At 38.3% G+C, this 16,919-nt stretch overlaps 1 protein-coding gene across 22 annotated transcripts in view; it reads right to left on the bottom strand.

The window, feature by feature from the left end:
- The window catches only part of CCDC7 (coiled-coil domain containing 7), a 440,951-nt gene that overhangs the window by 71,779 nt on the left and 352,253 nt on the right, over positions 1 to 16,919 (bottom strand). The gene's annotated exons all lie outside the window — the stretch shown is intronic.

The following is a 16,919-nucleotide window of genomic DNA, read 5'->3' as shown; positions in this document are numbered from 1 at the left end:
AGATATAAATATTCAGGTATAGGAAGGTCAGAGAAAACCAATTAGATTCAACTGAAATATATGCCAAGACTAAATGGGGAGAAATCTGGGAACCCTACATGGAGTTGCCAAGCACTAGGATGCTTTCCAGACCCTGAACAGCTCCTAAGGAAGGGATGTCTCTAGCCTGAGTAAGTTGCCACACCTAGAGAGAACAGGGCTGTCTTTCCTATGGGACTGGGGAAAGTCTGATCTGTTCACCCTCACTATGCATTTGACAAAAGTCTAATATCCATAATCTATAAGGAACATAAATCGGCAAGCAAAAGCAAACAACCGCATTAAAATATGGGCAAAGGACATGTATCAAAAGAAGACATACATGCACCAACAAATATGAAAAAATATATGAAAAATTGCTCATTATCACTAATATTAGAGAAATACAAATCAAAACCATGAGATAACATATCACACTAGTCAGAAGAGCTACTTTTAAAAAGTCATAAAACCAACAGATGCTGGCAATGTTGGAAAAAAAAAGGAAACACTTATATAATAATGCTGGTGGGAATGTGACTTAGTTCAGCCACTGTGGAAAGCAGTGTGGAAATTTCACAGAGAACTCAAAATAGAACTATCACTTGTTCTAACAATGCCACTGTTGGTTATATACACAAAGGAAAATAAATCATTCTACCAAAAAGACACATGCACTCAAAAGTTCATTACTGCACTATTCACAATAGCAAAGACATGGAATCAACCATGATTGTCAACGGTGGACTGGATAAAGAAAATATGATACAATACACCACGGAAATGATGCAACTATAAAAAAGAATAAAATCATATCCTTTGCAACAACATAGATGCAACTAGCGGCCACTATCCTAAGACAATGCAGGGACAGAAAGCCAAATACTGCAATGTGGACGCAAAGATAGGAACAATAGATATGGGGGACTGCCTGATGTGGAGGAAGGTAGGAGAGGGACATGGGTGGGAAGGCTACCTATAGAATACTATGCTTAGTACCTTGGTGATGACATCTTTCATACACCAAGCCTTAGCAATATGCAATTTACCCATGTAACAAACCTCCACATACACCTGAACCTAATATAAAAGTAGGAAAAAAAGAAACTTTGAAGTTAAACTACATACTAGACCAAATAGGCCTAACTGACATTTAGAAACTATTTCACACAACTGCTGTAGAATACTCACTGTTTTTGTCAGCACATGGAATATTCTCCAGAACAGATCATAGTTATGCCACAAAACAGTCTCAATAAATTCAAAAATAAAGAAATTCTATCAAGTATTTTTTGAAGCACAATGTAATAAATGCATAAAATCAATAGTATAACAAACCTTGGAAATTGTATTAAGACATGGAAATTAAAAAACATTTTCTTGAATAACAAACACATGAATAAAGAAATTAAGGAAATTTAAAATTTCTTGAAACAAATGAAAATGGGAATACAATATACCAAATGTATTAGCAAAAGTGGTACTAATAAAGGTTATTCTGTCCTTCTGATCTCATTCAGATGTTTTTTGATTTATAAGTAAATTGTAAAGCTAATATCAAAACACACAAGACTAAGACAGAGAAACGGAGAAAAAAAGCATGAGTAATATATACATTAAAATATGTACACGTAGTATAGTAATGGATTTATAATTCATTACAAGACTTCAATTTATATTTTTCACTTCCTTCCACCAATAATTCCATGTCCTCACTTTCCCACAGCCAACTGCTTAGCTACCTAAGGCTCTTTCCTAGTTAAGATGGCTCAAAATTTTATTCTTGAAGGGAATAACCTTTTAGTTGTTCAGCCTTGATTATGTAATCTTCCCATGGACATATGTAATCTACTACCACACATAAAAGTAGTAAAGAATCATGTCAGTAAATCCTTTGTATTCTAAAGTCTTCCCCGAATCGCATGACTAACAGTTACCCAATTTCACCTAAGTGAAAATAGTCAAGATTAATATACCCTAATAATAAGAAGGTGTATTTTTAAAAACTTACTCAGCCAATCCATGTCCTTGATTGAAGAATTTATTGCATTTACATTCAAGGCTATTTATAGGTAAGAACTTACTATTATTGTTTTGTTATTTGTTTTTCCTGGTTGTTTTGTAGATCTTTTGCCCTTTTCCTTCTCTTTTGTTGCCTACCTTTATGATTTAATATTTTTTGTAGTTCTAAGCTTTGATTCTTTTCTCTTTATTGTTTGTAAATCTGCTATAATTACCCTGAGGCTTACATAAAACATCTAGGTGAGACAGAGTCTTGCTCCATTGCCCAGACTGGAGTACAATGACATGATCTCGGCTCACTGCAACCTCCACCTCCTGGGTTCAAGTGATTCTCCTGCCTCAGCCTCTCGAGCAGCTGTGATTACAAGCGTATGCCACCGCAGTCAGCGAATTTTTGTATTTTTAGTAGAGATGGGGTTTCACCATGTTGGCCAGGGTGGTCTTGAACTTCTGACCTCAGGTGATCTGCCCACCTCAGCTTCCCAAAGTGCTAGGATTATAGGCATCAGCCACCATGCCCAGCCAACATCCAGGTTTTAAGCAAGTAATTTAAGCTGATAACAACTTTATTTTTGTCACATATCTAAACTATAGATTTGTATCTTCCCCCATTTATGATTTTGATGTCACAATTTACATCTTTTTGAATTATGTAACTTATTGTAGCTTTAGTTACTTCTGACAATTTTGACTTTTAACCTTTATTCTAGAGATATGTATGACCTACATACCACCACTACAGTATTCTGGATTTTTTTGTTTATCTCTATCCATGATGAGTTTATACTTCCATATGTATTCATGATATTATTTATTGTTCTTTTATTTCCACTTGAAGAAATCCCTTGAGCATTTCTTGTAAGGTAAATAAAGTGGTAGTACATTCCCTCAAGTTTTATTTGTAAAAAGATTATTTTTCCTTTATTTATCCGAACAGCTTTGATGGGTATAGTATTCTTGACTAACTTTTTTTGTTTCTTTTAGCACTTTGAACATATCATTCGATTCTCTGCTGGCCCACAAGATTTCTACAAAGAAATCTGATGGAAATTTCCTCGATGTCACTTGATGCATTTCTCCTGCTGTTTTAAAAAGTCTTTTGACTTTGACAGTTTGATTATAATCTGCCTTGAAAGTGACTTTTTTGGACTGAATCTGTTTGAGAACTTTCAGCTTCATGGATCTAGACATCCATGTCTCCCTTAAGACTTGAAGTAATTTTCATCAATTAATTCACTAAATAAGCTTTCCATTCCTTTCTCCACTTTGTTTCCTTCTTTAATACCTGTAATGTCAATGTTTGCTAATCTAATGATGTCTCATAAGTCCTTTCGTGTTCTTCATTCTTTTTCATTCTTTTTTTCTTCTCTGATAGAGTTGTTTCAAAATACCTATCTGAAAGGTCACAGATTTTTTTCTTCTGCTTCGTCTAGTCTGCTGTCGAAGCTCTCAGTTGCAGTTTTTATCTCATTCACTGAGTTCAGTTCCAAGATTTCTGTTTATTTCCTTTTTAAAATAATATCTTTATTATTTTATCTATGTCTTTATTGACTTTATCATTCAGATGATGAATTATTTTCTTGATTTCAGTGAATTGTCTATTTGTATTTTCTTATATCTTAGTGAGTTACCTTAAAATCATTATTTTGAATTCCTTTTCAGGAAATTTCTGTTTCTTTAGTGTCAGTTACTGTGTTCCTTTGGTGGTGGTGTCTTTTCTTGCTTTTTTATGATTCTTAAGTACCTGTGTTGAAGTCTGCACGCTGTTAGAGCAGTCACCTTTCCAAACTGATAGAGTGGCTTTTTATTTTAGAAAAGACTCACCTGCAGACGGACCCAAGGGTAGTGTTTTTGGTAGAGTGTGTTGGCTCTGGTTCCAGGTAGGCACAGTGGGGTCATCTCTGTGCAGCTTCCTTACCTGGGATCCATGTCAGTGATGACTGTGGGTGTCTCAGTGGCCTAGTTGGCAGAAATTTGTGGCAGTGATAGTAGCTGTGTAGCTGTTAGGGTTCTCAGTGAAAAGGGCTTCAGGAGTACCTCCTGCTCTCATTTTCCCCATAGTAATGACACTTAGCTGAGAAATCCCTCTTGGTGTTGGGTCTGATATGACCTGCAGGCAGCCTCAGTAGCATTACGTTCCAGGGCACAGTTAATTGAAGTGGCTATAAGATTGGGGTCCTGTGCTTAGTGTCTTGCAAAACTACTGAAGTATCCAGTATGTGGGATCAGGTTTACTCTCTGAGGAACAGGTGGATACAAATCTCCCACAAAACTGAGGACTCTGACTTTGAGGCACTCTTCAGTAGCTTGACTCAGGGACAGGAATATGGCTGTCACTCTGACCCTGTGAATCAGAATGAAGCACTAACACAGCTCTGGAGAAAAAATTGCATTCCAGAGGCTCAGGCCCTAGGGAGAAGGGCACAGCTGCAATTTGGCTTCTAGAGACAACAGACCATAGTGGCAACTTGAGCACTGGGAGAGGAGGTACCCCAGAGTAGTGACTCTGGATCCTGGAAGGGTGGAACACAATAGAGCCCATGTTCTGCAAGGCTTAGTGCAGCAGCCAGGACCCAGGAATGGCTGCTCCAGCTGTGGTGCCAATGGCCCCAGGTGCAGCCTGGGCTAGCACTCCAGAGGACACAAGCAGTCAGCCTTGGTGGTGGTTATGTGGTGTTAATTCTGCAGGCATGCAGAATGCAAGAGTGTGGGGGCATGTCTTCCTCCACCTAGATTTCAGAGACTGTCATGAACAGTCTGGGGTCCCAGACAGAAACATGTCACAGGGTTGAGCCACCACAGACAGCCCCCATTAGAACAATGCCGAGTGGACAGTGGAGTCAGAGTTACCACTAGGCATAGTGGAGCCTTGAGAGTGGGGCTGGCCAGGAGACTTCAAAACTCTGGACCACTAAGGTGTAATGCCAGTCTGGGAAAGCTGCAGGCACAAGACTCCAACCCATGAGTGTTGTTGTCTGGGCCGAGGCCAGCAAAGGCATAGAGGTGGGACTGCCTGAGACTTTGAGGGCCCAATCCCCACCCAAGTGTGCTCAGAGGGTGGAACATGAAGTCAAAAAAATTTATTCTCTAGCTTTAAGATTTAACGTTGCTCTCCTTGTTGTATTTTGGACTTACTTGGAGCCAGTTTATCTCCTATTATCTTGCCTATTTTGTCATTTTGGGATGGCAATGCCTATTCTATTCTTGTCTCACTAGTGTATTTTGGAAGCACAAAGGGGGCAAAAGAAAGATAGATGGAATCAAACTTCCCCTTTTATAATAACCCACTCCTAAGATAACAAACCTATTCCTCTGTCATAATAGCATTAATCTATTCACTCTGCCTTCACAGCCTAATCACCATACATTAAGGCTCCACCTCTGAACACTGCTGCATTGGGAATTAAGTTTCCAATGCATGCTTTTGGGTGGATGTATTCAAACTATAGCAGTGTCCCATAATTCTTGTAGGGTTCTTTTTTACTTTTTTATTTTCTTTTTTTTTTGGGTAATTTCAAATAATCTGTGTTCAAACTTACTGATTATTCCTTTTGCCTGATCTAGTCTGCTACTGAAATGCAATATGGAATTTTTCAGTTCAATCGTTGAGTGTTTTAGTTCTAGAATTTCTGTCTGGTTCTTTTGTATGATTTCTATCTCTTTATTGAATTCATTTTACTTATTTTCTTGATTTTTTCTTAGTTGTCTATCTGTTTTCTCTCATAGTTCACCGAATTCCCTTAAGATTATTTTGAACTTTCTGTCAGACAGTTTATAAACCTCCATTTATGTAGGGTCAATTACTAGTGCTTTATTTTGTTCCTTTGGTGATGTTATGTTTCCTGATTGTTCATAATTTGTGTGCCCATGCATTGGTATTTTCACATTTAAAGAAGCAGGCACTTATTCCAGTCTTTACAAACTAGCCTTGGCAGAAAAAGCTCTTCACCATTCAGCTCAACCAGAGACTATGGGCTGGTCATCCATCTGACTTGGTTCCTGAGTAGTCTTGCTGCTGGAGTTCTCAGCAGGCTGGCCTGGTGCCTGGATGAGAAGGCAGGTGGGTCTGGTGCCTGAGTCTGCCAGGTTGGGCCTAGAGCCTGGGTCCACATTGGCTGACTTTGCACTGGGGTCCACTATGGTTCTGGAAGCTGTATCCACAAAATCAGGTCTGTAGCTAGGGTCCACTGGAGTGGAACTATTGACTGGGCCCACAGGGGCAGGTCTGAATCTTGTATTTGTGGGAACTGGTCTGATGTCTGGGTCCATGAAGAATGACTTGGTACAGGGGTGGGCCTTTAGCCTGAGTCTGTAGGGACAGCTAGGTGCTTGGATTAGCCTGGAACTTTGATCCATGGAGATGGATTGGTGCTGGGGTTTTTCAGTGCTGACCTGGCAGTAGGGTAGAGCTAGAGACTGGGTCCATGGGTGCTGGCCTAAAACCTGGAGTTGTGAAAGCCAGCCTGACAGTGGCTAAATCTGAAGCAAACTTGGACCTTGAATCTGAGTTTGCAGAAGCAAGCCTGGGACCACAGAAAATTACCTGACACTGGGCAGGCCTGTACCAGTATCTACAGACTGGCCTGGTACTGAGGCAGGCCTAGAGGTTGGATACACATAAATAGGCCTGGAATCTGAGGCTGGATTTGATGGCCTTGGGTCTGAACTCAGGAATAAAGCTTAGTTGATTGCTACTGTCTGGAGAATAGGTCCACAGAGGCTGGTATAGTGCTGGTGGCAGTCTGAAACCTGGGGCTGCTGGGGCTGACCTGACAATTGGGCAGGCTTGGAGTCTCAGGTACATCTGAAGCCTGAGTCTTCAGGGGCCAGCTTAGGGCCTGGAGCTACTGGGGCTGACCCGGCTCTGAGATCAGTCTGGGGTGTGAAGCTCTGGGGCCAGCTTGGTGCTGGGACAGCCCAGAAGACTGAGTCTATGGGGCAAGCTCAGTGTTGAGGCAGTGTTGGTTTGCAGGTGGTGGCCTGGACTCTAGGGCTGCAAAGTCCAGCCTAATGCTGAGGTAAGCCTGAAGGCTGGGACCACTGGAGCTTGCCTGGTGGTAGAGCAAGACTAGAGGCTGAATCTGTGGCAGCTGGACTGGTGCCAGAATGGGCCTGAAGGCTTCATCTATAGGGCCATCCTGGAGAGGAGGCTTTCAGGGGCAGGCCTGAAGCTTGAGTCTGTGGTGCTGTCCTGGAATAGGAGTGAGCCTGAAGCCTGGGGCCTCTGGGGCCAGCCTGGAGCTGGGACTGCTAGGGCTGGTCTGGTGGTGGGACAAAACTGGAGACTGCATTGGCAGAGCTGGCTTGAAGAAGCCTAGAGCCACAGGAGCTGGCCGGGCATTGGGGTGGGCCTTGAGGCTGGGTCTGCAGATACTGGCCTAGAGTTTGTGGCTGTAGGGGCCTGCCTGGCATTGGATTTTACTCCAGTGGACTGAATATTGGGGTCCATGGAAAAGTCCAGTGCTCATTTAACCTTTCTTTCCTCACATTAAGGGTATCTCTCTCCACACTGTGCTGCCTGAAGTTAAGGAGGGAGTGATGCAGATTATGTAAAACTGTCCTTCCTCCCCTCTTCAATGCATATTTCTTACATCTGTGTTTCACTCAAGTGCTGTAATCTCTCATCTGGTTTCTTAAGCTGTTGTAAAGGTATTTTCATACATAGATAGTTGTTCAAACTGATGTTTCTATAGCGGCAAAAGCACTGGGAAATCTTATTCCACCATCTTGCTGATGTCATTCCACAGGGCTGTCTTTGCATTTTGACAGAATTACAATGTGTCTTGGTGTTGATCTCTGAGTTTATTCTACTTGGCGTCTGGTTAGTTTTAAATGTGTAGATGCATGTCTTTCATCACATTTGGGATATTTTTTACCCATAATTTCTTCACATATTCCTTCTGCTCTTTTCTCTTTTCTCCTTCTGAAACCCACATAATGTGTTGCTGATCCACTTGGTGTTGTCCCACAGGTCCCTTCCCTTTCCTTCGTTTTTATTCCTGCTCCTCAGACTTAAAAATTACAATTGTCCTATGTTCAGATTCACTGATTCTTCTTTTTGTCTGCTCAGATCTGCTGTTGAATCTATGAATTATTCATTTCAACTATTATATTTTTGAACTAAGGATATTGTTTATTTTTTATCATCTTTATTCCACTGTTTTTACAAAGTTTTTCTGATTTCCTTTTGTTCTTTGTCCATGTTTTCCTTTAGCTCTTTGACGATATTTAATATAGTGAGTATTTTATTTTATTTTATTTTATTTTATTTTATTTTTTTGGGGTGGAGTCTCACTCTGTTGCCCAGGCTGAAGTGCAGTGGCATGACCTTGGCTCACTGTAATCTCTGCCCCCTGGGTTCAAGCAATTCTCCTGCTTCAGCCTCCCTAATAGCTGGCATTACAGATGTGCATTACCACGCCCGGCTAATTTTTGTATTTTTAGTAGAGATGAAGTTTCACCATGTTGGCCAGGCTGGTCTTGAACTCCTGGCCTCAAGTGATCCACCTGCCTTGGCCTCCCAAAGTACTAGGATCACATGTGTGAGCCACCATACCTGGCCCAATATAGTCGTTTTAAAGTCTGTCTAGTAAGTACATTGTTTGAGCTTCCTCAGGAATGGTTTCTCTCAATTTATTTTGCTCCTTTGATTTGTCCATACTTACTTCTTTTTATTATGCCCTGTAATTATTTTTCTATTGAAAGTTGTTCATCTGGATATTAAAAGGGGTGATGCTAGAGATTATCTTTTCTCCCTTCGCCAGGTATTGCTCTTTTTGATTGCTGAAAGCTATAGTCAGACATTTGTTTAGGTTAGCAAATCATTTTTACAAAAACTTTATTCTGTGTGTTACCACTGAAGTCTGTTACTTAGAGCTCATGTTCAGTTACTGTTTTTATAGAGATTTCTTTCAATGTCAGCATTTCTTTTTAAATTAAAAGAACTCCCCCCACACACCAAACACCTTTCACAGTATTTGCAGGTTAGTTTATCCTAAGAGTCTCCCTTCAGCACTTAGCTAGGCTTGCATTGAGCCCAGAAATAAGGCTGAGTTGAAAGTTTAATGTCTTGTTAATCACAAGTATTAACAGCACTATATACCAAGCTGAAGAAGGAATCTCAGAGCTTGAAGACTAGCTCCCCGAAACAACTCATACAAAAATAAAAAGACAAGAATAAAAAAGAATGAACAAAAACTTTGGGAAATAAGGGGTTATGGTAAGAGACCAAATTATGACTCATAAAGAGAGATGAAGAAAATTTAGAACTATGGTACTACAAATGCCACTTTTCCTAAATCCTCCCAATTAATGCCTTCTACTTTATTTGCTAAATATTTTATACTTCCATGCATAAGTCTTTGTAAACTATCAGCTTTTTATTCCACTGATATTATTTCTATGTCCTCCACTTTTTAAAAAATAATTCTCTTATTTTAAACTTTTTTCTACTTTTAGTTTTCAGATTTTATCATCTTCTTTTTCTACCTCCTTGCTACGAACTTATAATCCTAACTTTTTAGTTTTCTTTATTTTCTATCATATGCAACCTTTAAATTTCCTTATAAAAACCTATTTAAGGACCTCTTGTAAGTGCTTATGTGTAGTGTTTTAATTTTAATTTAGTCTCAAATATATCCTAGTGTCCATTATCTTTTCTTCAGCTTATAAATAGGATTTTAAATTTTGCAGAAGAATTTTTATCTTGTTTACTATTTAGTTCTGTTTTATTGCGTCATAGAAAATGTGATTTGTGGAAATCATTTTTTGGTATCCATTGAAACTTAATGTGTGGCCTAATATGTAGTCAATTTTTGCATGCGTACTCCATTTATTGAGTGAAGTGTTCTATAAGTATCTGTTTAATATGTCTATCACAGAAGGATCTACATCCTTCATAAACTAGTTTTTTCAGCAATATTTGATAGAGATGGAAATAGTGTAGAGATGTTCAATTTTTGTAGATCCATAAATTCTGCACAGTTCTTCATACATTTTGAAAATTTCTTTTCTTTTTTCTTTTTTTTTTTGGTTTTTTGTTTTTTGTTTTTTGAGAGTCTTGCTCTATCTCCCAGGCTGGAGAGCAGTGGCGCAATCCCGGCTCACTGCAACCTCTGCCTCCCAGGTTCAAGCAAGCCTCTTGCCTCAGCCTCTTGAGTAACTGGGACCACAGGCACTTGCCACCAAGCCCAGCTAAATTTTGTACTTTTGGTAGAGATAGGGCTTTGCCATGTGGGCCAGGATGGTCACGAACTCCTGACCTCGGTTGATCCACCCTCCTTTGCCTCCTAAAGTGCTGGGATTACAGGCACGAGTCACAGCACCCAGCCCATGCCTGTATTTCCAGCTACTTGGGAGGGTGAGGCAGGAGGATCACTTGAACCCGGGAGGCGGAGGTTGCAGTGAGCTAAGATTGTGCCACTGCACTCCAGCCTGGTGACAGAGCGAGACTTCGTCTCAAAATAGAGAACTTTGGCTCATCAAAAGAAACGAGATCATGTCCTTTGTAGGGACATGGATGAAACTGGAAGCCACTATCCTCACCAAACTAACACAGGAACAGAAAACCAAACACCACATATTCCCACTTATAAGTGAGAGCTTAACAATGAGAACACATGGACACAGGGAGGGGAACAACACACACTGGAGCCTGTCAGAGGGCCGTGGGGTATGGGGGAGAGCATTGGAAAAAGAGCTAATGCATGCCAGGCTTAATACCTGGGTGATGGGTTGATAGGTTCAGCAAATCACCATAACACACATTTACCTATGTAACAAACCTGCACATCCTGCACAGGTACCCTGGAACTTAAAAAAAATAAAATAAAATTTCTTTTGTAATTTTTGTATTTTTATCAAAATACCTTCATTTTTATTGTGTAAAATACACATAATATAAAATTTATTATTTTAACCATTTTAAATGTATGATTAATTGTATTAACCACAATCACTTTGTTGTGCAACCATCACCACCATCTATCTTCAGAAAGCCTTCACCTTTCTAAACTAAAACTCTACTCATTAAGCACTAGCTCCCTATTAGCCTCTATTGCCAGGCCTTGGGAACCTTTGATCTACTTTCTGTCTACTTATTCTAGGTACCTCATATAAGTGGTACAATAAGATACAATATTTATCTTTTGTATTTGCCTTATTTCCTTGTTATCATAATATTTCAAGATTCATTCACTTTGTAGCATGTTTCAGAACATGATTCATTTTTAAAGTGAGATAATATTTCAGTGTATGTATATACCATATTTTGTTTCTGCATTCATTTGCTAATGGACATTGGGTTGTTTACAACTTTTGGCTAATGTGAATAATGCTTACAAACACTGATGCACAAGTACCTGTTTTCAATTCTTTTGGGTCTACACCTTGAAGTAAATAGATCATATGAGAACTCCATGTTGAACTTTTTGATAAACAACCAAACTGTTTTCCACAGCAGTGACACTGTTTTACACTCCCATGAACAATTCACAAAAGTTCCTATTTATCTACATCCTTGCCAATGCTCCTTATTTTCTGTTTTTATAATGAGAGTCATCCTAATGGCTATGAAGTGATATCTTATTGTGATTTTCATTTGCATTTCTCTAATGGCTAATGATACTAAGTATCTTTTTTAGGGCAAATTAGCAATTTGTGTATCTCCTCTGGAAAAATGTCTATTCAAATCACTTGCCCATTTTTAAATGAAGTTGAGTTTTTTGTTAATTAATAAAACTTCCTTGTGTATTCTAGACATTAAGCCCTTATCAGATATGTAATTTGCAAATATTTTCTCCCACTCTCTGGGTTGTGCTTTCACTCTCTGATACTGTCTTTTGATGACAAAAGTTTTTAATTTTGAAGAAGTCCAACTTACCTATTTTTTTCTTTTGTTGTCTGTGCTTTGGGAGTCATACCCCAAAAATAATTGCTAACTTCAACGTCATGAAGCCTTTTCCCTGTTTTTCTCTCAGAGATTTTATGGTTTTAGGTCTTATATGTAGGTATTTGGTCCATTTTAATTTCCATATATAATGTAAGGTAAGGATTCAACTTCATTCTTTTTTTTTTAATTATTATACTTTAAGTTCTAGGATACATGTGCATAACATGCAGGTTTGTTACATATGTATACTTGTGCCATGTTGGCGTGCTGCACCCATCAACTCGTCAGCACCCATCAACTCGTCATTTACATCAGGTATAACTCCCAATGCAATCCCTCCCCCCTCCCCCCTCCCCATGATCGGCCCCGGTGTCTGATGTTCCCCTTCCCGAGTCCAAGTGATCTCATTGTTCAGTTCCCACCTATGAGTGAGAACATGTGGTGTTTGGTTTTCTGTTCTTGTGACAGTTTGCTAAGAATGATGGTTTCCAGCTGCATCCATGTCCCTACAAAGGACACAAACTCATCGTTTTTTATGGCTGCATAGTATTCCATGGTGTATATGTGCACATTTTCTTAATCCAGTCTGTCACTGATGGACATTTGGGTTGATTCCAAGTCAACCCAAATTTGCTATTGTGAATAGTGCCACAATAAACATACGTGTGCATGTGTCTTTATAGCAGCATGATTTATAATCCTTTGAGTATATACCCAGTAATGGGATGGCTGGGTCATATGGTACATCTAGTTCTAGATCTTTGAGGAATTGCCATACTGTTTTCCATAATGGTTGAACTAGTTTACAATCCCACCAACAGTGTAAAAGTGTTCCTATTTCTCCACATCCTCTCCAGCACCTGTTGTTTCCTGACTTTTTAATGATCGCCATTCTAACTGGTGTGAGATGGTATCTCATTGTGGTTTTGATTTGCATTTCTCTGATGGCCAGTGATGATGAGCATTTTTTCATGATGGATTAGAGACTTAAATGTTAGACCTAATACCATAAAAATCCTAGAAGAAAACCTAGGTAGTACCATTCAGGACATAGGCATGGGCAAAGACTTCATGTGTAAAACACCAAAAGCAACGGCAGCAAAAGCCAAAATTGACAAATGAGATCTCATTAAACTAAAGAGCTTCTGCACAGCCAAAGAAACTACCATCAGAGTGAAAAGGCAACCTACAGAATGGGAGAACATTTTTGCAATCTACTCATCCGACAAAGGGCTAATATCCAGAACCTACAAAGAACTCAAACAAATTTACAAGAAAAAAACAAACAACCCCATCAAAAAGTGGGCAAAGGATATGAACAGACATTTCTCAAAAGAAGACATTCATACAGCCAACAGACACATGAAAAAATGGTCAACTTCATTCTTTTGACATGAATATCTGGTTTGTGGAAAAGACTGTCTTTTTGTGGAAGCACCGTGTTTGGAAAAGACTGCCTTTTTCCCAGGAAATAGTATTGGCAACTTTGCTGAAAGTTATTTCACCATATAGCAAGGATTTAATTCCAGTCTCTCAATTCTATACCATTGGTCTGCATGTCTGCTTTACACCAGTATATCACTCTTTTGATTGCCATAGCTTTATAGTAAGTTTTGAAATCAGGAAGTGTGAGACTTCCAAATTTATTATCCTTTTTCTTAATTATTTTGGATATGTGTGGTCCCTTGTATTCCTATGATTTTTAAGATAGGGTTTTCTATTTTGCAACAATAACCTCATAAGTGTTATGGGAATTTGATAAGAACTGCAGATTGCATTGAAGGTGTAGATCACTTTAGGTATTACTTTCATCTCAATAATATTGTCTTCTGAGCGGGCATGGTGGCTCATGCCTGTAATCCCAGCACTTTGGGAGGCTGAGGCAGGCGAATCACTTGAGGTCAGGAGTTTGAGATCAGTCTGGACAACATAGTGAAACCCCGTTTCTACTAAACATACAAAAATTAGCTGAGCATGGTGGCATGTGCCCATAATCCCAGCTACTAGGGAGACTAAGTCAGGAGAATTGCTTGAACCTGGGAGGCGGAGGTTGCAGTGAGCCGAGATTGTGCCACTGCACAGCCTGGGCAACAGAGCGAGACTCAATCTCAAAAAAAAAAAAAAAAAAAAAAAGTTGTCTTCTAATCTATGAACATGAGATATCTTTCCATTTATTTATATCTTCTTAATTGTTTTCAGCATTATATGGTAGTTTTCAGTATACAAGTCTTTTGCCTTTTGCCTTCTTGGTTAAATTTATTCCAAAATATTTTGTTCTTTTGATGCCATTATAAATGGAACTGTTTTCTTAATTCTTTTTAGATAGCTCACTACCAGTGCATAGATATGTAACCAATTTTTGTGTGTTCATTTTATATCCTGCAACTTTGCTAAATTTGTTTATTAGATCTAACAGTTGTTTTGTGGAATCATTAGGGTTTTCTTCATATAAGATAATGTCACCTCTTGGCAGATAATTTTATTTCTTCCTTTCCAGTTTGGATGTTATCTATCTATCATCTACCTATCTTCTATTCTAACTGGTCCAAATAGATTTTGAATACTATTTTGACTAGAAGTTATCTAAACAGGTGTCCTTGTATTGCTCCTGATCTTAAGGAAAACATTTTCAATCTTTCACCATTGAATATTATGTTAGTTGTGGATTTTTTGTATTTGGCTTTTCATCATGATGTGGAAAGGCTCTATTCCTAGCTTGTTTACTGTTTTTACATGAAAGTCTATTGAATTTGGTCAAATGCTTTCTCTGCATCAACTAAGAGGATCCAGTGGGGTTTTTTGTTGTTAATTCTGTTAACATGGTATATCACACTAATTGACTTTTGTCTATTGAATTATCCTTGCATTTGAGAAGTAAAACTCATAAATTCGCATTGTATAATTTTTATATGCTGCTAAATTTTATTTGCTAATATTTTGTTGAAGATTTTGCATCATTATTCATAAGGGATATTGGTCTGTCATTTGCTTTCTTATAGCATTTCTGATTTTAGTATCAGGATCATGCTGTCCTCATAGAATGAGTTAGGAAGTATTCCCTCCTCTTCAGTTTTCTGAAAGAACTTGAGGATTAGTTTTAATTCTTCTTCAAATATTTGGTCATATTCACCCATAATGTCGTCTGGTCCTGGATTTTTCTTTGTTGGAAAATTTTAATTAGGATTCAGTATTCATCTTAATTAGGGGTCTATTTATAGATTTCTTCATAAGTCAGTTCTGGTAGACTGTATATTTCTATCAATTTGTTCATTTCCTCTAGGTTATCCAGTTTTTCGTGTACAGTTGTTCACAGTGTTGTCTTACAATGCTTTTTATTCTTTTAAAATTGGTTGTAATGTTCCCACTTTCTGTTTTGATTTTTAGCAATTTGAGTATTATTTTTCCATAGTCAATCTAGCTAAAGTTTTGTCATTTTTGTTCATCTAAAGTGCATCTTTTGTTAGCAGCATATAGTTGATCATTAAAAAAAAATCCATTCTGTAAATTTCTGCCTTTTGAATGAAGAGTTTTGTCAATTTAGATTTAAAATAATTACTGATAAGGAAAGACATTTCTGCCATTTTGATACCTATTTTTTGTATGTTATACTTTTTGCCCTTCATTTCCTCTAATTCCATCTTTTTTGTGTTTAGTTGACTTTTTGTAGGGACATGTTTTGATTCCTTTCTCTTTTCGTCATGCATGCATCATAGATATTTTCTTTGTGATTACCAAGCAAATAATATATAACGTCTTAAAGTTATAATAATTTAATTTGAATTGATACCAACTCAACTTCAATGCATCCAAAAAGTATACTCTTATGCAGCACCCTCTAACTTATCCTTGTTATTAACATCACAAATCATGTCTTTATACATTGTGTGTCCATAACATAAATTTGTAATCATTTTTATGTATTTGTCTTTTGAGTATTATAGATACAAAGAATAGAGTTACAAGCCAAAATTATAATAATGATGGCTTTTATATCTGCCAATGGACTTATCTTTGCCAGAGATCTTTATTTCCTCATGTGGTTGAAGTTACTGTATAGCATTCTTTCATTTTAACCTGAAGAATTCCCTTTAGAAGGTTTTTTGTCTGTTTGTTTTTTTGACAGGGTCTTGTTCTGTCACCAGGCTGGAGTGCAGTGGTGTGATCTCGGCTCACTGAAACCTCCTCCTCCTAGGTTCAAGTGATTCCCCTGCCTCAGTCTCCTGAGTAGCTGGGACTATAGGCATGTGTCACCACGCCAAGCTAATTTTTTATATTTTAGTAGAGACGGTGTTTCACCATTTTGGCCAGGATGGTCTTGATCTCCTGACCTCGTGATCCACCTGCCTCGGCCTCCCAGAGTGCTTGGATTACAGGGGTGAACCACCGTGCCCAGTCTAGAAGTTTTAATAGGGCAGGTCTACTATTAATGCCATGATTGCCAGGAGATTTTCATATTGGCTTTTGCTGGAGCACTCTTTTGACAATTCCACAAAACTTTCTTACCATTTTGAAGATAGACTTTTCTTAATTAGGTATTCTCTTGGATGCTATAAATCTGTGACTATTTTCTGGAGCTCTGACAAAGTTGGTTCTGATAGATTATTCTAATTTTTTTCAATGTTTCTGTCAGAGAATGAGAGTTTGGATGTTTTCAGTTTGCCATTTTGCTCATGTTTGCCTGTTGCCTTTAAGGAGCGATTTGAAAGCTACCAGAGAATATTTTGGTTATATCTTATTAGAAAATAGTCACTTAACCACACTACCACTAGCTTTCACACATATTCTAGCTTCTTCCCCATTCTGATGATCTTTTTCACCATTTGACATTGCCAATTTAATAATAAGCACATCACAAGGCAGCCATATTGTCTATATGGTACTAGTTCCATTTGTCTTTCCATCTTGCTATACAAAAGATGGTATAAGAAATGACAACTATGTCCTCAAGGAGCTGTTCATATAGCATCTAGTTTATGTTATGAAAATTCAC

This window comes from Macaca thibetana, chromosome 9 (genome assembly GCF_024542745.1).
Source record: "Macaca thibetana thibetana isolate TM-01 chromosome 9, ASM2454274v1, whole genome shotgun sequence".
Classification (NCBI taxonomy): Eukaryota; Metazoa; Chordata; class Mammalia; order Primates; family Cercopithecidae; genus Macaca; species Macaca thibetana.
This window is presented reverse-complemented; position numbering and strand designations above follow the sequence as displayed.